The 24488-nt window shown below is 39.5% G+C and overlaps 1 protein-coding gene across 1 annotated transcript in view; it reads right to left on the reverse strand.

Moving 5' to 3' along the window:
- LOC121878191 (serine/threonine-protein kinase DCLK1-like) overlaps window positions 1-24488 on the reverse strand; it is a 245687-nt gene that overhangs the window by 169812 nt on the left and 51387 nt on the right. The window lies entirely within an intron of this gene.

Here is a 24488-nt window from a genome sequence, read left to right on the forward strand (position 1 = left end):
CAGCAGCATCAGAATCTTCCTCCTCCTCTTCAGATCTGCCAGTGCATTCTTCCTTTTGCTGATTCTCCTCTCTAAATTTTCTTATCATTGAGACAGCTTTTTCTCTAACAGTCATGTCCTCATCTGCACACATACCAAGAAGAAGTTGATCTGTGTGGGCGAAGTATGCATTTCTCTGGACAGCCTTCTTCACTATCGTCTCCTCCTCACTATTCAGGTGTTTCATATATAGCAGGGACTGGAATACGTTCCTTGAGCCGTGTGTTACGTAAGGGTGTATCTTGATGTAAAACCACATTGGAGCACTGAACTTTATTATTGTAATGACAATTCTTTTCAACTCATGGCTGGGTCTTGATGTTGCTACATACAGCCTGAGGATTCTACTCCATAAGGTGTTCCACCTTGACACACAGGGAGGACCTGGCTCAATAGCAGCCAAGTCATCTTCAACAACACCTGTGATAACTCCTTTACAAATCCTATACAGGTATTTCTGATCCCAGGACAGATCTTTCTCCACTTCATCATTAAACACAGGGAAATCAGGGAAACTGACTGGCTGGAAGGCGACAACTGGAAGCTCAGACAAAGACTCCTTGATCTGCTTTCCAATGGGACCACGCCAATGCTCAGGACCACTTGGTTTACCATCATAGTGATAAAAAACTGCGCGGAAAGGCAGCTCATTTCCGTGAAGCTGACATATGAAATAATGGAGCGGGTGACCAAGTAACATTTCAAGATGATGAATGACTCCATTTTCTGATCCTACATTTACATTGGTTCCATCACAACCAACACACACAATGGGCTGCTGGGTTAGATTTTTCTCCACCAAGAAACTCGTGAATAGTTTTGGCAATCTGCTTTCCGTGTCCAGTCTTGGGAGTCACATGTGTGAGATATTCATTGCCAGGCTCAACCATGATGACATAATGAAATGAGAAAAGGCTGATAATCAATATAGACATAGCACCATACTCATCTGCAACAAGACAACTTAAATGAAATAAGAGATATGAAAAAAAAGTTGATAAACACTGAACAGAACATTGCACCGCCACAGCGGCTGTTTGGCTAGTACTGTAGGTAAATTTAAAAATTTCAGTAGAAAATGCGGCAGACTAAACCTCGACATATCAGCTTCAAATTTGGCATGGAGTCTTAGATATGTATAAGGAACAATGCCTGAAGAGTGCAGCTTTGAGCAAAATTTCACTGCCCCCTAATGTACGTAGGCCTACCCAATATATGTCAACTATTGAAAAGTGAATGCTTTTTTTTTTCAATGTCTCATAAAATTTTGGAAGGGCTAATAAGCTTTGGGAAGGACTAGTAACTATTCAGTTCTATTAACCAGGCTGGCTACCTGATAAAAAGGGCAAATTTCTAACCCTGCATAGTACACTACAGGTTAATACTGTACATTACAGTAATATTTTTGCTTAGTTAATGTGACTGTGAAGTGGCACAGAGTACAGATATAGTAAAGTACACTACATTTCAGGACGCAATCATTTTGCCAATGCTAAGTCTCACCATTTCCCCTAATATGTCATGGAAGCCAAACATCCACAACATTGCTAAAGCTGCCTCCCGAAAGCTGGGAATGCTGTACAGACGCCGTAGCTACTTCACTCCAGAGCAGTTGCTTCAAGTTTATAAGGCTGGTTTTATTGTTTCAAGAGGCGCATCAATCTTCACAACCTTCAACTGACTGGTGAGACAGCCAGTGCTGAAGTCGTGATTGCTAACGCCTTCCCTGCATTCCTAAAGGCAACCGTACTACCAAATGGCACCACAAAAATTGTGACCAAGTCCTAGGTTGCTGATCTGATTTTCTGCCTCATTTACACACAATTGCAGTGCCCACTGTAGAATCCCCTTCTTGGACTCCAGCTCCCATTCTGCCTCCAGCCTCTCTGGACTCCTCAGACTGACATCTCCACTCCACCTACAAGAGTCCCCTTAGCCTCAAGGGGACTTGTGATGATGACCATATATGTACATTATATAGTCTGACAATTGTACCTTACTGAGGATTGGCACTGTGGTCTCCTTCAAAGTATTCCCCTTGCGATGCTATACACAAACACTAGCGTTTCTTCCACCCCTGGAAACATTTCTGGATTAGCTTTTATAGCTGCCGTCATGCTACTCTGAAGGTCATCCACGTCTTGAAAATGCGTCACATAGGGCCAGGTCAGGTTAATAAGGAGGGTGGTGTTCCAATACGGTGATTTGTTTCTTGGACAAAAACTCCCGCACAATCAATGCTGTGTGTGCTGGGGCAGTGTAATGATGCAAGATCCACTTGTTTCCTCCAAAAAGTTTTAGGCATTTTCATCTAACACCCTGCCCTAGGGGAACAAATTCTTTGTGAACTACACCCTTAGAATCGAAAAAAGTGATGGACATTGTCTTCACTTTCGACTTTGACATGCAACACTTTTTGGCCCGCGGCCAGTTTGCAGTTTCTCACTGAGCACTCTGGCATTTCGTTTCAGGGTCACATTGGTAGACTCGGGTCATCTCCAGCTTCTTCTCTTTCCAAAAGGTCTGAGCAAATTTCAACTCTTCTTTGTTTTAGTTCTTGACTGAGATTCTTCGGCACCATTTTGGCACAAATTTTTCTCATCTTCAAATCTTCAGTCAAAACCATTCTAATTGTTTCCCTGTCAATCTGCAATGCTTCTCACCATCAATTGCCTGTTAGCTCACACAACTTTCCTAATTTTTTCAAAGTTTTCCTCAGTCCTGCTCGTTGTTGGTCGGCCTTCTCTGTCACATCTTCTCTTCCCTCAGAAAATCGCTCAATCAACTTGTAATCTGATGTTTTCTTTAGTGCATATCTCCATAAACTTGAATTAACATGTTTCAAATTTCAGGCCCAGTTTTCCCTAGTTTCATGAGAAACTCAATGTTCGTTCTTTGTTCTAAAACAGTACCTGTCATTATGGCAACGAAACCAGAAAACACTCTAATACAACAGCTGCCACTGCACATGTCCAACTAACTTGAGATTAACGACACAACTAGGTTAGTAAGAGAAGGGAACCAGGTTACATGGATGTCACTCACACTCATTACAGTGCTGCTGCCTGTTGAGCCATGCGGGGAGTTCACGAACTTAATTGTCAGACCTGGTATGATGTGGTAAGTGTTGTTTACTTGATTTGTACTGACAGTTTGTAGTGTAGGAAATCTTTTACCGGTGATATATGTGTGTTTAGGGACTGTCTAGGAGCATATCCCATTGAACCCCATGTTATAATGCTCCCTGTCCACGATAATTCACCTAGCGATGGGTTTTCAGGAACTTAACCCCATCGTATCTCAGGGATTAACTGTAATAATAGTAATAATTCTGTAGCTTGTTCTTTGTTTCCTCAAAAGCACCAATTCTTCTCAAGAATTCACTAGCACAAGAAACACTACAAAGTCAAACACTTAAGAATAAAAAGAAATACTGTACAGTACTACAAGAAAAGATCACAAAAACTAACAGTTCAACTTCTATCATTTATATGCACATAAGTTTTAATACTTCCTAAACCTTGTAATTCTCCATCACTGTACCCTATTCAGAGTTACAACCTTTCAAAAAAAGAAAGTCTTATGCTGTTTCTATAAGGCCTCCACAAAAATCAGCTGCTTCATGGTTGCAGGTAACCAATTGTACAATCTGGGTGCTGTACAGGAAAAAGATGGGGCAGCAAAAATACATTACCGTACTGCTCTAGGCTCCTCAAGACATGAAGAATCATCACTACTAGGCAAAATCATTTCAGAATGCGTAGTCAGTGGAATTAGTAGGTTGGTCAAAAACTTGGGCTCACCAAACACTAGTGTCTTAAAAGTCATTAAACTCTAATCTAGTTTTAATTGAAAGCCAACATAGTTCGATCAAGAATGGATTAGTGTGACTCCTCGGTGGGAGAGCAAAAATAAGCCTGGCAAACCTGTTCAACACTGTTTGAGCTTTCTTCAGTAGGTAATTTGGTAGCAGACTCGTAAAGAGTTACAATAGTCACCCTGAGAAAAAACACCTGCATGTAATAGTGTCACAAGACACTGTCTATCCAAAACTATTAAAGTTAAATGCTCTTTAAAATTCAGTTTCGACTAAAATTACACTCCAAGATTATGAACAGAATCAACAGGACTGAGTTGTACTTCCCCAAAGTTTAAAAAGAGTCAAAATCATCTGTGCTGTCTCCCCTCCTATTTTCCTGGATGACGATGATCTCTGTTGTGTTGTCATTCAGCATAAGTTTTCTCCTAGCCATCCAAATCTCAATATCAGACATCAAGGATTTCATTATCTCCTCAACATTTATTATTTTTACATAAAGCTGTGTATCATCGACATAGAAATGGTAGGTAGCACCATTCGTATCTACGATAGCTGCAAGACTACTGAAAAAGAATGTAAACAGAAGTGGTCCCAAAACTGATCCCTTTGGGACTCCAAACTGCAAAGGGACTGGGTTTGAAATGGTTCCACTAACCATCACAAACTAAGATCACTCAGACAAATAAAACTTGATTAGTGAGAGTGCATTCTCATGGACACCAAACAACCAAAGATCCTGAAGCAACAGATGATGATCCACTGTGTCAAAAGCTGCAGCGAGATCCAGCAAGACCAGAAAAGGAGGACTTTCCTATGGGAGTGTTCATTACCAAATCGTTAAGAATTTAACATAAGGCAGCCAGGTTTCTTAAAAGGTGAACACAATAAAGCCTTTTTCTCAGATTGCACAAAATTGCTCTCTGCAAAGCATTTATTTATGATTCTACAAAGAAAGTCTGCAGCATGTTCATAAGCGAGTGGTACCTTACATACATTTATAGGATCAAGATGACAGAAAGTCTTCTTTGAGTCTTGATTTAGAGCAGAATAGTGTTCACCCCTACAGGGCAAAATGATGAAAGAGTAAGGTTTATGGCGTAACACGGTTGAATTTCAACCGAAAATTCCTCAATTAAAGAAACACGTTTAACGTAATTTCTTATAAGTAATATCTTTGTCATAAAAAAGGGACAAATTTGAGGCAAGCTGAGAATCTGAAGTGGAAGATGACATAGTTCCAGACCTCCTGCCCAACAGCCCATTCCTAACTGCATGCAAACAACAGCCTTACACTCAGTCATATACTGTACTCCAATCTAGTACCTGTTCGCCACCTATGCCACTCTTGTTCAGCACTTCTACGATCCCTAAAAAGAGACTTATAGATGAGTTATACTAAGGAGATTCATCTCAGACTGCAATTCTCTTCATGACCTCTGGTCAATAATGGTCTGAAATAGACTGGAAGACATCATTATGTAATTTAACCATCTCATCAGGGGACAAAACAGAATAGTCGACCCAGTTCAAAGAATGATTGACTTCCTGATTAATCATGGTCTGGGCAATGTTTCTATAGTTCCTAAAAGTAATTGTTTTACTGTAAGAAGGGAATCTTGGGACATTAAAAGTTTAAATCAAAAGTAACCAAAGCATGGTCTGAGACTGCTGGATTGATTACTCAGGTCAACTGCAACATCAAATACACCATCACAGTCAGCAGGAGACAAAACTAAGTCTAATGTGTGTGTCCAGAATGGTGTACAGGTTGTACCTCTCTAGTCCGGCATTCTGTGGTCCGGAAACTCCCGTGGTCGGGAAAGATTTTAGTTTGTCCAATAGGTAGATAGGCAGCTTTTTTTTTTTTTTTTGTGAATTATTATTACAGGAGTATTAAATTTTTGCCCCTCAGGCCCCAATGTGGGTCAGTGACCTATGCCCGGGTGGGCTAATCCCTTTAAAAACAAAACCAAAAAAACAAAGCCGCGGGAAATTAAGGTTTGTTTACATCCGGCAGTTCGGCTGCTCTCTCTCTCTCTCTCTGCTTGTCTATACAGAGTACAGTCGGCCCTTCACATACGCGGGTTTAGCATTCACGGATTCGCAAATACGCGGATTGCCCCGCCAGAGGAATATTCTGTACATTGAAGTAATTGAAGTACATTCAAATCGCGCGCCATTCAACTCGCGCGGCACCGAACACTGGACACCGCCCGCTCCCGCAACCTCACACACACACGGATAGCTCTCCCTCACTCAGTCAGTCTCGCTGTAACCACACTTGTGTTGACATCAGCATTGTAGTTGCAAAAATATTACATTTCCGTGAATGTATTATATCAAGCACAGTATGAATAGAAGATCACTAATATAAGAGTATTTTAACCGAAAACTACTAAAAAAACGAGTAACATCTCTTGAACATCGGAAGGATAGGTAAAGTCTCTTGTTTTCGTCATGTATTTTATCCTAATTTACATTGAAATACATCACGTTTCAGCAAAAGTGCTATTTATTTCTGAGAATATAGAAATGTAATATTTTGCTGAAATGACGTACAATTACAGTGGAAAGTGACGAAAGCAATGACTCGCTTTCTTTCGCTCAAAAGATGTTACCGTAATCGCTTTTCGAATGGTTTTCAGTTAAAAAACTGTTGTATTACAATAATATTCTATCCTAATTCACTTGTGATGCAACAGTTTTTTAGCTGAAAAACCATTCGAAAAGCGATTACGGTAACATCTTTTGAACGAAAGAAAGCGAAAGTCATTGTTTTCGTCACGATTTTGTCCCACATTCCACTGTAATACTTACGTCATTTCAGCAAAAATATTTCATTTCTGTGAATGTATTATATCAAGCACAGTATGAATAGAATATCATTGTAATATAACAGTATTTTAACCGAAAACTATTAAAAAAACGAGTAACATCTCTTGAACATTGGAAGGTTAGGTGAAGTCTTTTGTTTTCGTCATGTATTTTATCCTATTTTACATTGAAATACATCACGTTTCAGCAAAATTACTATTTATTTCCAAGAATATATTCATTCAGGTGCAGTTTAGGTAAAATATACGTATGATGTAACATTTTTTAATTGAAAACGATTCGAAAAATACGTACCCTCTAGCCCTGTTCAAGGAGAGGACTGGGAGAAGCTGTTTGGTGCTGCAGACGATGGCAAGGAAAATGATTTTGATGGATTTTAATGAAAATATTCAGAAATATGGTATCGTAGTATTTATTCAAGTCAATTAGGATAGAATATTATTGTAATACAACAGTAGTGACGATGTGGAGGAGGCGGAGGGATAGAGCGGGGAGGAGGTGACTGGCGGGAGCAGGGACGAGTGGAGATGCCAGCCAGTACATTACGGGTGTATTAATTGTTTTTATAGCTATTTTTGCAGTTTAATGTTAAATACTGTACATTACGTTTCAACAAAACTACCATTTATTTCTGAGAACATGGAAATGTAATATTTTTGCTGAAATGATATACGTATTACAGTGGAAAGTGACGAAAGCAATGACTTTCGCTTTCTTTCGTTCAAAAGATGTTACTGTAATCGCTTTTCGAATGGTTTTCAGTTGTGGGATTATAAGGCTAATGATAGGATAGAATATTATTGTAATACAGTACGAGTACAACAGTTTTTTAACTGAAAACCATTCAAAAAGCGATTACGGTAAAATATTTTAAACAACGAAAGAAAGCGAAAGTCTTTCATCATGATTTTATCCCACTTCCCACTATAATATGTACGTCATTCCAGCAAAAATATTACATTTCCATATTTATTTCCGAGAATATATTCATTCAATCACAGTTAAGGTAAAATATACTTGTGATGTAATATTTTAATGAAAATCCAGTATCGTAGTTTTCTCTTGTTTCAAATTTAATTAACAAAGATTGATGTTTCAAATGTAATGAAAAAAAATTTATGTCCAGTATCTATAAATTAACTTTAATAAATGAATACTTTGTTTTACATCGTCCTGTGCTACCATACCATGGATTTGGCTACTTTGGGCTCGCAAGAGATCTGCCCTGGCAACTGTACCGACACTCACAGCTGGTGGTGTGTTGGTGCATCATTTCCATTGTTTACTGGTAGTTACTGGTAAATATTTTTCAACCTAACGAAACTATTACCCGTTTAGAGGTCGACCCCCAATTTTTGCCAAATAATTTGGTATATACGGTAAATAAGGACATGGGGGGCCAGGGATTTTTTAGGGGGGGGGGGCAGCAATAGTACACGGATTTTTAACATTCACGGGTATCTCTGTTACCTAACCCCCGCGAATGTTAAGGGCCGACTGTACAACATTTAACCCTTCAATATATATGAGCAGTAAATAAGTGTTGCTTTCATATTCTTTTGTAGAGTAATGACGATATATTTTCACATGTGCACACTTACATACGCGCAGTCTCACTTTTTTTTACCATTAATGGTTAGCTACTTATATTGTTCCATTTATTAACATTAAATAACATTACAGGTACTTCAAACAACCATATTAATTTTTTTACATTAATTTTACTACATCTAAAATCAGGGCCTTATTTTCTTCAGTTTTATATGTAGAACCAATCAGTCGCTGGTTTCGTAAGCTTTAACATAAACAATGCCGGCAGCCGTCTCGTCTCCTCTAATATTCGACGTATTATTAATAAATTGTATTGTTAATTTTGCACACGCACACATTAATTCAATAAAAACAAATTCAGAAACATTAATTAAAATATATATGAACAGTACATAAGTGTTGCTTTCATATTCTTATGTAAAGTAATGACGATATGTTTTCACGTGTGCTCATGCGCACTTACATACGCGATCTCTCTTTTTTCTTTACCATTATCGTTAGCTACTTCTATTGTTCCATTTATTAACATTAAATAACATTACTTAAAACAACCATATTAATTTTACTACAGCTCCAACCAAGGTCTTATTTTCTTCAGTCTTATATGTAGAACCAATCAGTCACTGGTTTTGTAATTAACGAAAACAATGCTGTGTCATTTCCTCGTGTGTTTTAATATTCTACGTATTATTAATGAATTGTATTGCTCATTTAGCACACATAAACATTAATTCAATAAAAAAGACATTCAGTAATAAACAATAATGAATCTTTTGTACATAAGAGAAATGACGCTGTTTACACGATTATGCACGTCGTCTGCACGTTGGGGGCCGTTCAAACCCGTCGAAATTCAAGTTTCCGCCGTCAAATTTTTTCTTTCTTTTTTTTTTGTGTGTTCCAATAAAATACGTTAAGAATTAAAAACTCGCGAAATTTGAGAAGCTACAATACGACATTTAACCCTTCAATATGTCTTCAAAGAGACCATGATGCAGAGAAAGTGGTGCTAGTGCTTCCAGGCATAAGCATAAGTCACTATCTATCCAGGAAAAGGGTGAATTTCCATGGTCCGGCAATTTCCATGGTCCGGCACCGGTCAGGTCCCGAGGTTGCCGGACTAGAGAGGTACAACCTGTATTGGGCACGACACATGATTGACAAAGTCGTTTAGATGGGAATTTCCAAGAACTTTGAGGAAAAAGGTTTCTGAGATGAGTTGTCAACCCAATAATTAAAGTCACCACAGATCAACCGTCACCCGTTCTTTGGTGAGAAAATATCAAGAAATAACCCAAATTGATCCATGAACTCCCTATTTGTACCTGGGTGAGCAGAATGATACACAAGAGCAATTATAATAACTTGGTGATGAAGATTTATTAATGCCACATTAAATTCAAATGAGGAAAAAACAGTCACTGCTAATCAGTCTAATATTGAGCAGGGCCACAGAATAGATCAGCACCACACTGCCACCTGGAGCTCGTGCAACAGGTCTGGGAACATGAACAAAAGAATGTGTCTTGGGAAGAGCACTACGAATAATGTTGACGTCTGAATCATAAAACCATGTTTCAGTTAAACAGAGGATATGAGGCACTCAGCATTAGAAGGGGGTGAAGCGACACCCCGGGCAAAATGCGTTTTTTAATGGATATCACTATTTTCACCATTCCTCTACCGTATATGTTGGCGTTGGATGTAGCCCCTTAGCTAGAATAGAAATATGGTTGAAAGTCCTTCAAAATAGGGTGTCATTTCGCCTCAGGCCAGGAGCTACGTATCTGGCTGTGTGCTCAGTAAATGAAGGTGGCTACATCCTGTTCAGAGTGAGAGGAGCGCGAGCCAATGACAGTGCGTCTCCCACGGACCATACCCTGAGCCAGCTCCTCGGCCAATCCGCACACCCAGATGCTGCCTCCTTGTTAGTTTTGGCGCGTTTTACAGCATAGGGCAGTTCAGTGTACTTTCTACTGCTATTTTTTATAACTTTTTGGCATAACATTGACATTATTCGTATTCCACGGGTGTGAGAAGTACTGTGCAATGTCTGCCCAATTTTAGAGCAAGACTTGAGTGAGACCAGGCCTTCTGGTGTGGGTTCAGGAGCCCTAAATCCTGAGAGTGTGTTTAGTGACGACAGTGCTCACGTGGACACCACAGCCACGCTTAGCGATAGTGATTTTGGTGGTGAATTTAGTGGTGATTATGGTGATGCAAGTGCTACTGGCGATGGTGCAGGTGACGTGCCTGAGAATGTTGGTGATGAGCTACTTGGTGATGTTGAGGAGTCTAGTGTTGGTGGTAGTGGTGGTGGTGGAGCACCATGTGATGCAGATTGCAGGGGTCAGGAGCATCCCCCCCCCCAAGGCCCTATAGAAAAAAAGGCAGTTCAAGACAGCGTAGGGTTGATGAGTGGGCATAGGAGGTTGCCAAGCATAAATGTAATTTTATTATGACGAGGCCATTAAAGTTATACGCATTCCTCAGGATTTACGTAACTTCAACTTACTACGATCTTCAGGGACAATAAAAAGAAGGAACTAAACAAAGTAAGATTGTAACACTATTATCATAACACTGTTTTTACCAAAGATTATGCAAACTTTCTCTGCCTTTGTATTCGTAACTTAATTACATTTGGGGGGGAGGAGGTTAATGGTGGGGTGATGTGTGTAGTGGTGTTTCCTTATTATTACACACTATTATACTTGACAATATTAAAAAATTTTGGCTAATAACAGGGGCAGAAAGATAAATACTGATAGGCAAATGAATTTTTTATTATTATTTTTTTTGGGGGGTTGGAGGGTTTGGTGTAAGATGAGTGTTGTTTTTGGTGATCATGAACCTGTTTTACAGTATTAGCACCCAATAATAAGAATTGTTTGCAGAAAAACGTGACTATTGTTGGTTTGAAGATAAAACAACCATATATGAAGGGTAGTTATTCTCATTCAACTCGCGATAAAATAATAACAATTTACAGTACTAACTTCTAGTTTTCACTGTTCGCTAGGAGAGGGATTGAGCTGCACATTAAAAAATATAACCCTCCAGCTTAAACAACAACAAAGTTATGGTTGTTTGAACTTCGAAAAACTTTATACGCATTTTTCTCCGCTTTTTAAATTTGGCACTTCACCCCCTTCTAATGCTGAGCGTCTCATATCCAAGTTGAACTGTCACGTAGGTGTCCAAATTTTTGGCAGTGGTAACATTGAGTGACCCAAAACCTGTCATAAGCTTTGCATCTGTTCAGTCTAACAGACATGTAACCTCGAAACTTCTCTATGGAATTTCGTCTTAAGGTGAAATCTTCATGATTGTGAGTTTACTTTCACCTCTTACCTTTGTGAAAACAAGGGATAACTTGGAGACATTATTTCACAGTTCTTGAATTTCATTATTCTTCTCAGAAATGCTCGAGACTACAGTATTTCATCATCAGGAAATGTAGTAGGAATAACTGTACCTACAATTGTCATTTTTGGCATGATTTTTCTAAGTTGGACACCATAAAGTCTGAGTGTGTACCAAAGTAAGTACTCATTGCTCAATAGCCTCCTTCTTTGCCTTCTTGGTGGGATATCTTATAACAAGGGAGACAGTTCTTGTCTCCCTGTACCTATGAACAGGAATGAACTTCAGTGCTCTCTCAGAACTTCCTCCAGCAGCCATATCAGTCACAATGACCTCTTTTGGCTTCAGTATGATTACCTGCTGGGTGTGGACTATCCTAACCCTGCCCAAATCATTGATCTTCACACTCACTCATTTAGAACTACCCTTATCTTTTCTTCAACTCTTCACTTCCTCTTTAATAATGTTTGCAAATGATTGAGGGGATTCAAAACAGGTCACTCCCGAAGCAATGATTCTGTCCTCCAGTGATATCAGCACTTAGAGCTACATCAGTATTGGGATAGACATCTTCCAGAGAATATGTGTGAATAATGTTTAAAAGATCCACTGAGTAGTAACTGATACATGTGGCAACAATGCATCTGCCTGGAAATTAAAACATTCAATTATATTTTACAAGCAAACTCAACTCCATCTTTATCAAGGTCAAATGCACTCTTCTCGAGGTTTTCAGTAATAAGAGATGCCTGGGCAGACCCAGTGATTGATTGATTGATTGATTGATTGATTGATTGATTGATTGATTGATTGATTGATTGATTGATTGATTGACTGATTGATTGGTAAAACATTTGGCACTGCAGCCTGTGGTTATTTGATGCCAAAAATTAAACTCTTAATAAAACACTATGATACTGTATAAATTAAATAATATCCTATTATGTTTAAATATCAAAATTAAAATAATATAAAATCCCGTAGTACAGTACTTACTTACAATCATAAGTGGTTAAGTACCTCTATTGCAATTTAAAGTTTAAAAGGTCCACCATCAGGTACTGAACTTCTCTCGCTGAGCACCTTTGAGATGGAGAAGGAGCCATCCATCTACCGGCACTCGACCAGAAAACGACTCCTTAAGTCCCCATGACTGGGACACTCTACCAGCAAGTGTCTCATAATTAATGGCACCAGGCAGGACAATAGGGCTGTGGTCCTCTGGCTATAAGGAAACTGTGGGAGAGGTGACCATGTCCAGCATAAAGACAGGTAAGGGCAGTTTCACAGCGGCGGGGCCTCCAAGGATAGATCTTTGTTGTAATCTCTCACTACTTGTTGGGAAAAGATAAATTGTCTCATTGTAGCTGCCAGGAGGTCCAGATGGCTGACCTAACTGCAGGGAAGAAATCTCTGTGAGGGAGGGAGCATAAAGGGGCATGACGAGAGGCAGCAGACTTGGCCACCTCGTCAGCCCTCTTAATACTTTATACAGATACGTGGGCAGGAACCCAACAGAAATCCACATTATGGCCCTGCCGACAGAGGACCACTAGCCAGCTAAAAATATCTAAAACCAGAGGGTGGGTGGGATTGAATGATGCTCTGGCATCACTAAAAATAGTTAAACTCCCAGCCTTATGATTGCTGATTTATTTAAAAGCTAGGCATATAGCAGAGAGCTCTGCAGTAAAAATAAATGCAAAGGTGGGAAGTCCCCCACTGCATCTAAAATCAAGGAAGATGGCTCCAAATCCAATATCAGCGTCAGATTTAAAGTCATCTACATAAGCATGCACTGAGCCATTGTGGCAAGTTGCATGCTCCTGGAAATACATCCTCGTCACCATTTCATTAACATCAGCCTTGCTCCCTGGGAAGTAATGACAGAAGTGCACCTCTGGTAGGTCTCAGGATGCCATGAAGGGCAGAGCCATGGGGAAATGAAAACTCCTCTGAAATTTTTACTGGATTCGCTGCAGAAGTAAACTCATAAATAAATAAAATAAGTACGGATGTAGAAAATTTCAAATGCAAATTTGGCGTCTCCTTTCTTTTTGGTGCCAAGGGAGGCTGCCCCTTCTACCCTGGGCAAATTTATGAGTGTCTGCACATATTTTCTAGATTTTCAAATTCTATGTCTGGCATTTCATTGCCGTTTTCTGCTTTATAAACATGCTTACTGTAACATGCTACCTGTAGTAGGGAAACAGATTCCAATGAACTAGATGACCAATCATCCTCCAGCTCAACTACTCCTGGTTTAAAGTACAGAAATCACTTACAGTAGGCTCTCGCCAATAACGACTTCCACAATAACGTTTTCGACAATAATGGTAACTTACAATAGATATCCATTTTCGATAATAACGTCTGGATGCTCTTGAATAACAGAGATTTCGCGGGAAGCGTCTGAGCGCATCAAAGATAGTGTTTGTTTGCCGCCATGTTGAAGAAGTAGTTGTCAGCTCCCCCTCACTCTCACACAGGCTCGGTGGAATACATAGCTGCGCCCACATGTGAGATATTTGCCTCTATAACCAGTGGTTGCTAGGGTCGGTGGTCAATAATGGCTTCCGCGTTTTTGCCTGTGGGAGCTAGGGGAGGTGGAGGGAATAATTTGCCGCCTGAACGCCCGGGAACTTTTAAAGTGAATGAGAAAAAAGATCCCAAAGCTAAGAGACAAAGCCACAAGAAGCGTGCCTACTCGGGCAATACTACAAAAGCAACCGTTAAGAATGCCTGGTCGGCACTCCTGCCACAGCTCAAGTCTGCCGAGACGAAGATACAGCAGCCAGCAGAGTTAATGAACCAAGTGTTGGAAACCATCCGCAATATCCCAGCCCCAGGATTTCAAGAAATGACTCAGGAAGATTTAGAAGAACTGATACAATGACGTCAAGGATCTCCTGGAGGATGAAGAAGGTGGTGAGAGTGGTGATGCAGCGAGTGATGCAGTGGAGACTGAGCAGAGGAAAGTGACGACACAGAAGCTGTCACTCTTATTAGGTGTCTGTACCAGCCTTCAAGAGATGATCCAAGACATTGAGAGTGAATCAGGTGAAAGGGAGCAAGTGATTGGATTTGTAGAATCTATTTCAAGAAAATACCAAAAGCAGTACAACGAGCGAGTGAATGCCCGGCGGCAGTCACTCATCACTCGCGCTCTTTCACAACACCGGCCACCCGAGGAAGACCAACAGAGAGAGGTTGAAGTTGATGAAGACATTGATGATATTGGGGAAATGCCTGAAGATTTTGACTTTGCGGGATTTGATGAAGTGTTAGCGGAAGTGGGTGAACCAGGTCCGAGAGGGCTTCAGAGAGGGAAAAAATGGGTGAAATTCTTGGGGCGGTGGCACCAATAAACCCTTTTTACAGTACATATACAGTATTTTAATGTCACACAAATAACGTTTTCACTAATAACAGCATTTTTCAGGCACCTATTAGACATTATTGGCGACAGCCTACTGTATCTTCATCTGCTTCTTATAAGGAGAAGACATATCCGGTAATGTACAGTCTCGTTCAAAATTCTTCAAACACTGCTGGAGACGCTGGCAACTCAGGGCCGTTAGTTTACTATAGTACGTAGTATAATATAATACGAAACAACAAAGCCCAACCATTCTCGGTCCAGTACTGTTTTTGTTGTACATAAACGACATAGTCCACGCCAGCACACTCATAAAATACAACTTATTTGCAGACGATAGTAATCTCTATGCCAGCAACTCAAGACCTCCATTCCTTGATGAGAACTATGAACACTGAATTGACTAAAGTCAGGACCTGGGTAATACATAATAAACTGACCTTAAACCTTGAGAAAACCCACTACACGATCTTTCACAGAAGGAAAAACTTACCCCCAGACTTGAACCCCCTGTACCTTGAAAATACAGTCCTCAAAAGCGAACAAAACACTAAATTCCTTGGAGTTATTGTTGATGAGAAACTTAACTGGAGAAACCACAAACAAGCCATTCACAGAAAAGTAAAAAAACAGTGCAGTATCATGTATCACACTCAACAGTCACTCGCTCTCACAGCAATGAAAGAAGTCTATCATGATTTTGTTTACCAACACCTGATACACTGTCACACACTATGGGGGGCCTCTGGCTCTTCATAAACACAAACCCTGGTTACTGCACAAAAGAGAGTTGTACGGACAATGACCTACTTGAAAAAAACAGATCACTCAAACAAAAAATTTGCTAAAATGAAAATGTTAAAATTCGAAGATATTAACACCTACTGCTGTGCCCTCTTTGTTTACAAATCTATCAATCACTTGCCTGACAATAATTATTTCCAGTTCCAGAATAATCAGAGATACAACTTAAGGCACCCAGAGCTACTAAGACCACCCACCATGTGCTCCTCTCAGTCCCAGACCTCCATAAAATATCATGGTGTGAAGGTGTGGAACAATTTACCCCAACCCATCCGAGCAAAGACTACACTCCCTACCTTTAAATCATCTCTTATAAAATATCTATTGTCTAAGTATTAATATTTCTTGTAATACCTACTATATTTACAGTACCTGCTTTTATTGTACCATCAAAACAGTTTTATCGGATATTATCGTGCAAATAGATAAGAAATTACCATTGCAATAAATATGTTTGCCAACAAGATATAATCCTGACAGCTCTGTCCTCTTGTTCAACCTTAATACTGTACTGTACAACCCATGTTGCACTGCTCCCCCATTACATTTATGTTTTTCAATTCCACTGTAATTTATGTATACAGGGTATACTTATAATATAAAAAAATATAAAAAATAATAAAATAATAAATAATTAAAATAAATAAATATTGAAGTGATAACCATGGTAACATTATGAGATGTTCTTATTACCACCATACTATTGTACTATTCCAGATGATACTAAATGTTACATAATACTTCCTTGAGATAAATGTATATATCAAGTGTATATATCAAATGTATATAGCAAGTGCCTCAAAGAGAGCTCAGGTTCTCTACTCGTTCAGCCATGTTAATATTGTTAGTATTATCCACTCTGTATCTGTGTTTTTCTGGCTAAATAAACTGTTTCAATTCAATTCAATTCAATTCAGTAAATTAAGCAACGGGGAACTAAGTAACCAATCACCGATCACTTTTAAATTTATTCATAATTTTTAAAATGTACTAGTATAGTACACAAACGGCCTTGAGTTGCCAGCTGTCTCCAGCAGTGTTCGAAGAATCTTGAATGAGACTGTACCGGTACATGTTTTTTTTTTTTTTCAAGTATTATCTGTAATATAATCCATGAGTATTCCACACAATTGTAAGCACTGCTGGCTCCAACTTAAGCGAAGGTGAAATATGCAATTGACCCACGCCCTACTCTGGTACACACAGTTAATGTCTCAGCTCAGTCTTCCTGCACCAAAGCAACATTAAATAAATGCATTCAGCTAATTCATATTCTATGAGCAATTCCAATGGGGATAGAGCTCCAAGGATGTTTAATTAGAGATGTCTAAATGTAGTCTGCTATACTGTACTTTCTAAATAATGTTTAACTGTAGGAAAAAATTAAATTAATATCATCAAATGACCAGTACAGTAATCCCGTCTTTTTTTATCGCGGCTTTCACTATTCGCTTTTTTTTATTAAAAAATTATATATATTTTTATATATATATATATATATATATGTGTGTGTATGTGTGTGTGTGTGTGTGTGTGTGTGTGTGTGTGTGTGTGTGTGTGTGTGTGTGTGTGTGTGTGTGTGTGTGTGTGTAGGGACATATGGGATTGCGTAATTTCGATTAACGAACTGCCTTCCATAAGGATCTTCAATTCGGTTAACGAAAAAAATTCGATTAACGAAGTTCTTACGAACCGACCTCAACATGTTTTTGCTTGCACTGACCGGGCAACCAGCTTTAGTATCAGTCCGCCAATACATTAATCGGTTCTAGGGCTTAAATTCCTTACTATTTTAGTAAATATCAAGAAGTTTATACTATTCAATAATTTTAAAAGTTTAATATTCAATTTCTTAAGTCATTTTAACAATTATTGAACATAATTGAAGGTAAAGTGACTAGTTTAATGCGCGGCATCCAGCCTCTTAACACATCAAACAGGAGTTAGTCTCTCTCTATTTTCACTGGCGGTAACATCTTGCTTGAGACTCTTCAACTAAACGCTTTTTTCTGTGTTTCCAAGCAAATTATTGGTCATTTTGAAATATATTTTACATATTGACAATATATATTGCAGTGCAGTGTTGATTTAAAGAAAATAATCTTGAATTACACCAAGAGAGCTAAAATTTTATGGGTGAAATGGCGCCATGGGGCGACTTCTCTTCCAACCCAAAGCCTTCTCTTCTTCCTTCTCCTCCACCCCCATTCTAAATCCCATCATCATCATCATCATCCAGGAGCCTTCTACATACACACCTCAAAGTAAGTGAACTTTTCTACCATTTTCGTTGAATTTAGGAAATTTTCGGTGAGCTGGAACCAATTACCCAAAAACCCATTGAAACAATGGTTTCGGTTAACGAACGACCTTCTGGAACGGATTGAGTTCGTTAACGGAGGGGTCACTGTATTCAAAACAAATCATTAAAGATAATTCAACACAACGTCCTTGCCTGGACTCTGGCGAGGAAAACAAAACTTACTAACATATACAGCACAATAGACCAGACATCATCCTTATCAATGCACGCGGGCGAAAAGACAACGAAAAATTAATATCTTTAATTATCACGTCTACCCAAAAAAACATCCACGAAGAGTTACATGACGGGATAGCAATAGCAATAAAACAAACAATTCGACACAAAATAATTGACAACTTCCAAGGTAACTTCTTGGCAGTAGAAATAAACACCACCAAAGGACCAACAATAATAGGAACATCATACCTACCATTCAGAAAACCAATATTCCCAACAGGAGACCTCCTAAAACTTACCAGGCGAAACAGCCCGGCATACTTCCTAGGCGACCTGAACTCTCAACACCAAACCCTTGGACATCAAAACAGAAACCCCGCTAGAGTAGTACTGCACAACCTAATTGAGCAAGGCAGCATTACACACCTAGGCCCAGACTTTCAAACATTCATAACACCGGGAAATTCTGGGAATCCCGACATAATTCTGACAAACAGACACCATCATTTTCACACACGCATAAAACCTGGACCCGCCAGCACCAGTGACCACATACACATAATAGCAACTATTTCCACATCTCCAATACAAGATATTCATTTAATAGAGATAACTGGGAAGTTTCAAAACAGCTCTCAACACCGACGAAACAATAACTCTCCACAACAAAAACACCAACGAGATCGATACTGCCTTAGAAACCTGGTATTCGAAAATCACAATAGCCATGAAAATAACATATCGCACACTACCACACGAAGAAAAAATCATCCAAACCAGGTTCACCAACCTGCATGAATTCATAAAAACATATGGCTGGAGCCCACACATCACTGCAGTATATAGAAATCTTAAAAAAGAACTACTGGAGAGATGCAAAGTAAAACACGACGAGAAATGGAACCAGCTAATAACCAACACACAGGCAGACTGCAGAAACCCAAAAGCCTTTTGGACTAAAATAAAAAATCTCATGGGAACCAACTCAAAGGAGAGCAGCTACCTTTTAAACAACAATGGCAAGAAGATTACAAAACCTAAACTCAAGGAACCAATACTCAGAACATTCTGGAGCAGCATCTACCAAATCACGGATGAGGACAACCGAAACTTCTGCAGAGAAACAGAACACGTGGTTGAAACACACTTGAACCAAAACACAGACAAATGGCAACAATCCAGGACAATCAACCTCAACACGTTAGATAATGACGATCCCCTAATTGCTCCAGTAACTACACATGACATCACAAAAACAATTGCCAGCTTCATGAATAAATCGCCAGGAATAAGTCAAATAAACAAAACTGTGTTGCAAAACATACCACCACCAATGATCAAACAGCTTGCAGACATCTTCAATGCATCAATAGCAACCGGATTCTTCCCATCCAAATTTAAAAAAGCAAAAATAAGACTCATCCCAGAGCAAGGAAAGAACCCAACACAGGCAGAAAACTGCGTACTCATTTCACTCCTTGAAACACCTGGCAAAATCCTTGAAAAAATAATAAACCAGAGATTAAGAAACCACCTAGAGTTTGAAGACAAATATAACCATAGACAACACGGCTTCAGGAAAAACCGAGGCACCTACACTGCAATAGCCTCAATACATACATACACATATACTACATCCTTGACCACCGAAGGGTCAAGACGTACCTGGCGCTCCTCTCGGAGCAGCCAGATCAACTGTTAAGTTGGCCCACACCAACCCCCTCCCCTGAACCCTCCTCCCCACCGGAATATCAACAAGTTCTCGCCAGAAGTTACAATTTCATTTAGGAAAGGAACAGAACCAGTGTTAAACAGAGGTGAACAGTGGTGAACAGTGCTTAAGTCAGTGAGAACAACTCAACAGTAACAGTCGTACCCAAGTTAACCTTCACACAGTGAGGTCCCAGGTACCCAGTGATAGCGGCCGAGACCCAACAACAACCAGCGTGTGTTAATCCGTCTATGATAGGAAGGCCTAAGACCACACCACCATATAACACCATCTGTGAGGTAATTACTACACCACGTGAGGTCCCTCATAACACCATCTGTGAGGTAATTACTACACCACATGAGGTCCCTATAACACCATCTGGAGGTAATTACTACACCACGTGAGGTCCCTCATAACACCATCTGTGAGGTAATTACTACACCAGCGGAGTCCCATAACACCATCTGTGAGGTAATTACTACACCACGTGGGGCCCTCATAACACCATCTGTGAGGAATTGCTACACCACGTGAGGCCTCTATAACACCATCTGCAGGGAATTACTACACCATGCCAGGTCCTCATAACACCATCTGAGGGAACTACTACACCACGGAGTTCCTCCTAACACCATCTGGGAGGGAGTTACTAAACTACGAGTTTGCTGTATGTTCACTGTATGTTCCTTACCTTTCTCTAATGAAGGCTTTTTAAACCACCAATGTATGTAATAAGTCATTTATGTCCAATGTATATTTTTCAGCCTTGGGCTGCAGATTTCTTTTTTTTCTTCAATAAACCATTAATTATTATTATTATTATTACATACATACATACATACATACATACATACATATATATATATATATATATATATATATATATATATATATATATATATATATATATATATATATATATATATATATATATATATATATATATATATATATATATATATATATATATATATATATATATATATATATATATATATATATATATATATATTTCATTAGCCCAATAAAGCACGCGATTTACATACAATCAGACCTCAACCCCAGGATTCAACTCCACGGTCCACAAGCCTATGACTGTGACCGAGGCATGCTTCCGCTGGACCACCAGGATACTAAAGAAGTCCTAGACTTTGTTATATTTCACACAAAGCCTGTTCATGAGCTTATGTCGCCGTGAACCTCTAATAGGGGACCACCGATTATCACTTAGGTGGTCAGAGTAACGTTACCAAATCGGCTTGAACACGAGGATCCATATATATTTCATTAGCCCAATAAAGCAGCGGACTTCTACATACAATCAACACCTCAACCCAGGATTGAACCCCGGCCCACAAGCCTATGACTGTGACAGAGGCACTAACATGGACCACCAGGATACTAAAAGCAGTCCTAGACTTTTTTTATATTTCACAAAGCCTGTTCAGAGCTTGTAAACGTGAACTCTATTAGGACCCACGGTGATATATATATATATATATATATATATATATATATATATATATATATATATATATATATATATATATATATACAGGTTGTACCTCTCTAGTCCGGCAACCTCGGGACCTGACCGGTGCCGGACCATGGAAATTGCCGGACCATGGAAATTCACCCTTTTCCTGGATAGATAGTGACTTGTGCTTATGCCTGGAAGCACTAGCACCACTTTCTCTGCGTCATGGTCTCTTTGAAGACATATTGAAGGGTTAAATGTCGTATAGTAGCTTCTCAAATTTCGCGAGTTTTTAATTCTTAACGTATTTTATTGGAACACACAAAAAATAAATAAATAAAAATTTTGACGGCGGAAACTTGAATTTCGACGGGTTTGAACGGCCCGCCAACGTGCAGACGACGTGCATAATCGTGTAAACAGCGTCATTTCTCTTATGTACAAAAGATTCATTATTGTTTATTACTGAATGTCTTTTTTATTGAATTAATGTTTATGTGTGCAAAATGAGCAATACAATTCATTAATAATACGTAGAATATTAAAACACACGAGGAAATGACACAGCATTGTATTCGTTGATTACAAAACCAGTGACTGACTGGTTCTACATATAAAACTGAAGAAAATTAGACCTTGGTTGTAGCTGTAGTAAAATTAATATGGTTGTTTTAAGTAATGTTATTTAATGTTAATAAATGGAACAATAGAAGTAGCTAACGATAATGGTAAAGAAAAAGAGAGATCGCATATGTAAGTGCGCATGCGCACACGTGAAAACATATCATCATTACTTTACATAAGAATATGAAAGCAACACTTATTTACTGTTCATATATATTTTAATTATAATCAACGACCTCACCAGCAAGGAATCGAACCCTCGACCTACTGGGTGTGACTAGGGAACGCTTACCGGCTAGGCCACAAGGACACTAAAAGCAGTTCTAGACTCTGTTATATTTCACACAAAGCCTGTTCATCGAGCTGATGGCGCCGTGAACCTCATTGGGAAACTGCCCGTGCCTCTTATGTGGTGTCAGTAGCATTTTACCGAATCCAGCTGGTATGAAACGCGAGGTACATATATATACTTCATTTTTAGTCCATATAACACGCGGACTTTGAACATATAATCAACGACCTCACCAGCCAGGAATCGAACCCTCGACCTACTGGGTGGGACTAGGGAACGCTACCGACCAACCCGCAAGGACACTAAAAGCAGTCCTGCTCTGTTATATTTCACACAAAGCCTGTTCATCGAGCTGATGGCGTCGTGAACCTCATTGGGAAACTGCCCGTGCCTCTTATGTGGTGTCAGTAGCATTTTACCGAATCCAGCTGGTATGAAACGCGAGGTACATATATATACTTCATTTTTAGTCCATATAACACGCGGACTTTGAACATATATTCAACGACCTCACCAGCAAGGAATCGAACCCTCGACCTACTGGGTGTGACTAGGGAACGCTTACTGGCTAGGCCACAAGGACACTAAAAGCAGTTCTAGACTCTTGTTATATTTCACACAAAGCCTGTTCATCAAGCTGATGGCGTCGTGAACCTCATTGGGAAACTGCCCATGCCTCTTATGTGGTGTCAGTAGCATTTTACCGAATCCAGCTGGTATGAAACGCGAGGTACATATATATACTTCATTTTTAGTCCATATAACACGCGGACTTTGAACATATAATCAACGACCTCACCAGCCAGGAATCGAACCCTCGACCTACTGGGTGGGACTAGGGAACGCTACCGACCAACCCGCAAGGACACTAAAAGCAGTCCTGCTCTGTTATATTTCACACAAAGCCTGTTCATCGAGCTGATGGCGCCGTGAACCTCATTGGGAACTGCCTGTGCCTCGTATGTGGTGTCAGTAGCATTTTACCGAATCCAGCTGGTATGAAGCACGAGGTACCATATATATACTTCATTTTTAGTCCATATAACACGCGGACTTTGAACATATAATCAACGACCTAACCTAACCTAACCTTACGTAAGTATTAAACCTTGATTTTTTCTAACCTAACCTAACGTTAGTGTTAAACCTTGATTTTTCTTTTCCCTGATACAGTATATTATTCTCTTATTGATATTTCTCTTCTATATTATGTGTGTCTGCATACCGTCATAAAGTTAAGATACTATTTTTACTACAAGGTACGTATTGAGTCGGAAAAAGTGGAGTTTGGGGGTCGGCACAGTCTTTATTTTAATTAATCCCACATGTTCTGTTATTTCATTTACGCATTTCTCGTTTTACGCGGTACTCCGCGGGTTCAATTGACTGCGTAAATGAAGACCCAACTGTACATAATATTCTTTAAAAACACAAATTTAAATTTCGCGCTATTTTCAATATTCCCCTGTGCGGTGCGGCAAACAGACACCACCCGTTCCCGCCTCAGACACCCACAGCTCCGAGAAGCCTCAGTCCACATGTGCTTACCGTACTGTGAACGCTACTGTGATTACCTCTTCTGTTTGTCCTCCCATGTGCATTCCACATGGCTCTGGGAAGTAAGCCAGCCTCATCAAAGGCAAATATTACTAGCAAGGACTCTAAAGTGACCAAGAGATCAAGAATAGTGATGACCTTAATGCAAAAAAGTTTTATTGGACAAGCTCAGAGGTGGTATGAACTTTGGCTCAAGATGTGGTGAAGACTGACAATTCATTTGTGTCTTTTGTCAGAATACAAGTCTTCAAGTAGAGGAATGTGGGTGAAAGAGGACTGGCTGGCTGGCATGACTGCGTGAGGGCAGGCAGACGCTGGGACAGCAGGAAGGGGCTGGCAATGTGGGTGTTGCCGACCTCAGTGAAATATAAATTTTTTTATTTACTTGTAAATAATTTTTTTTTGTATATAACTGTGGTTACGTATTTCCATTATTATACTACAATACGATTAGTTTCAAATAATGATGTTAGTAAATGCCAGTACAGTGCTTCAGTGATCAGTGTGACCACTGGGCCATGAGTGGAAAGCATGGCGTGGTTAAGTGC

This window comes from Homarus americanus, unplaced genomic scaffold (assembly GCF_018991925.1).
Source record: "Homarus americanus isolate GMGI-L3 unplaced genomic scaffold, GMGI_Hamer_2.0 scaffold45562, whole genome shotgun sequence".
Classification (NCBI taxonomy): Eukaryota; Metazoa; Arthropoda; class Malacostraca; order Decapoda; family Nephropidae; genus Homarus; species Homarus americanus.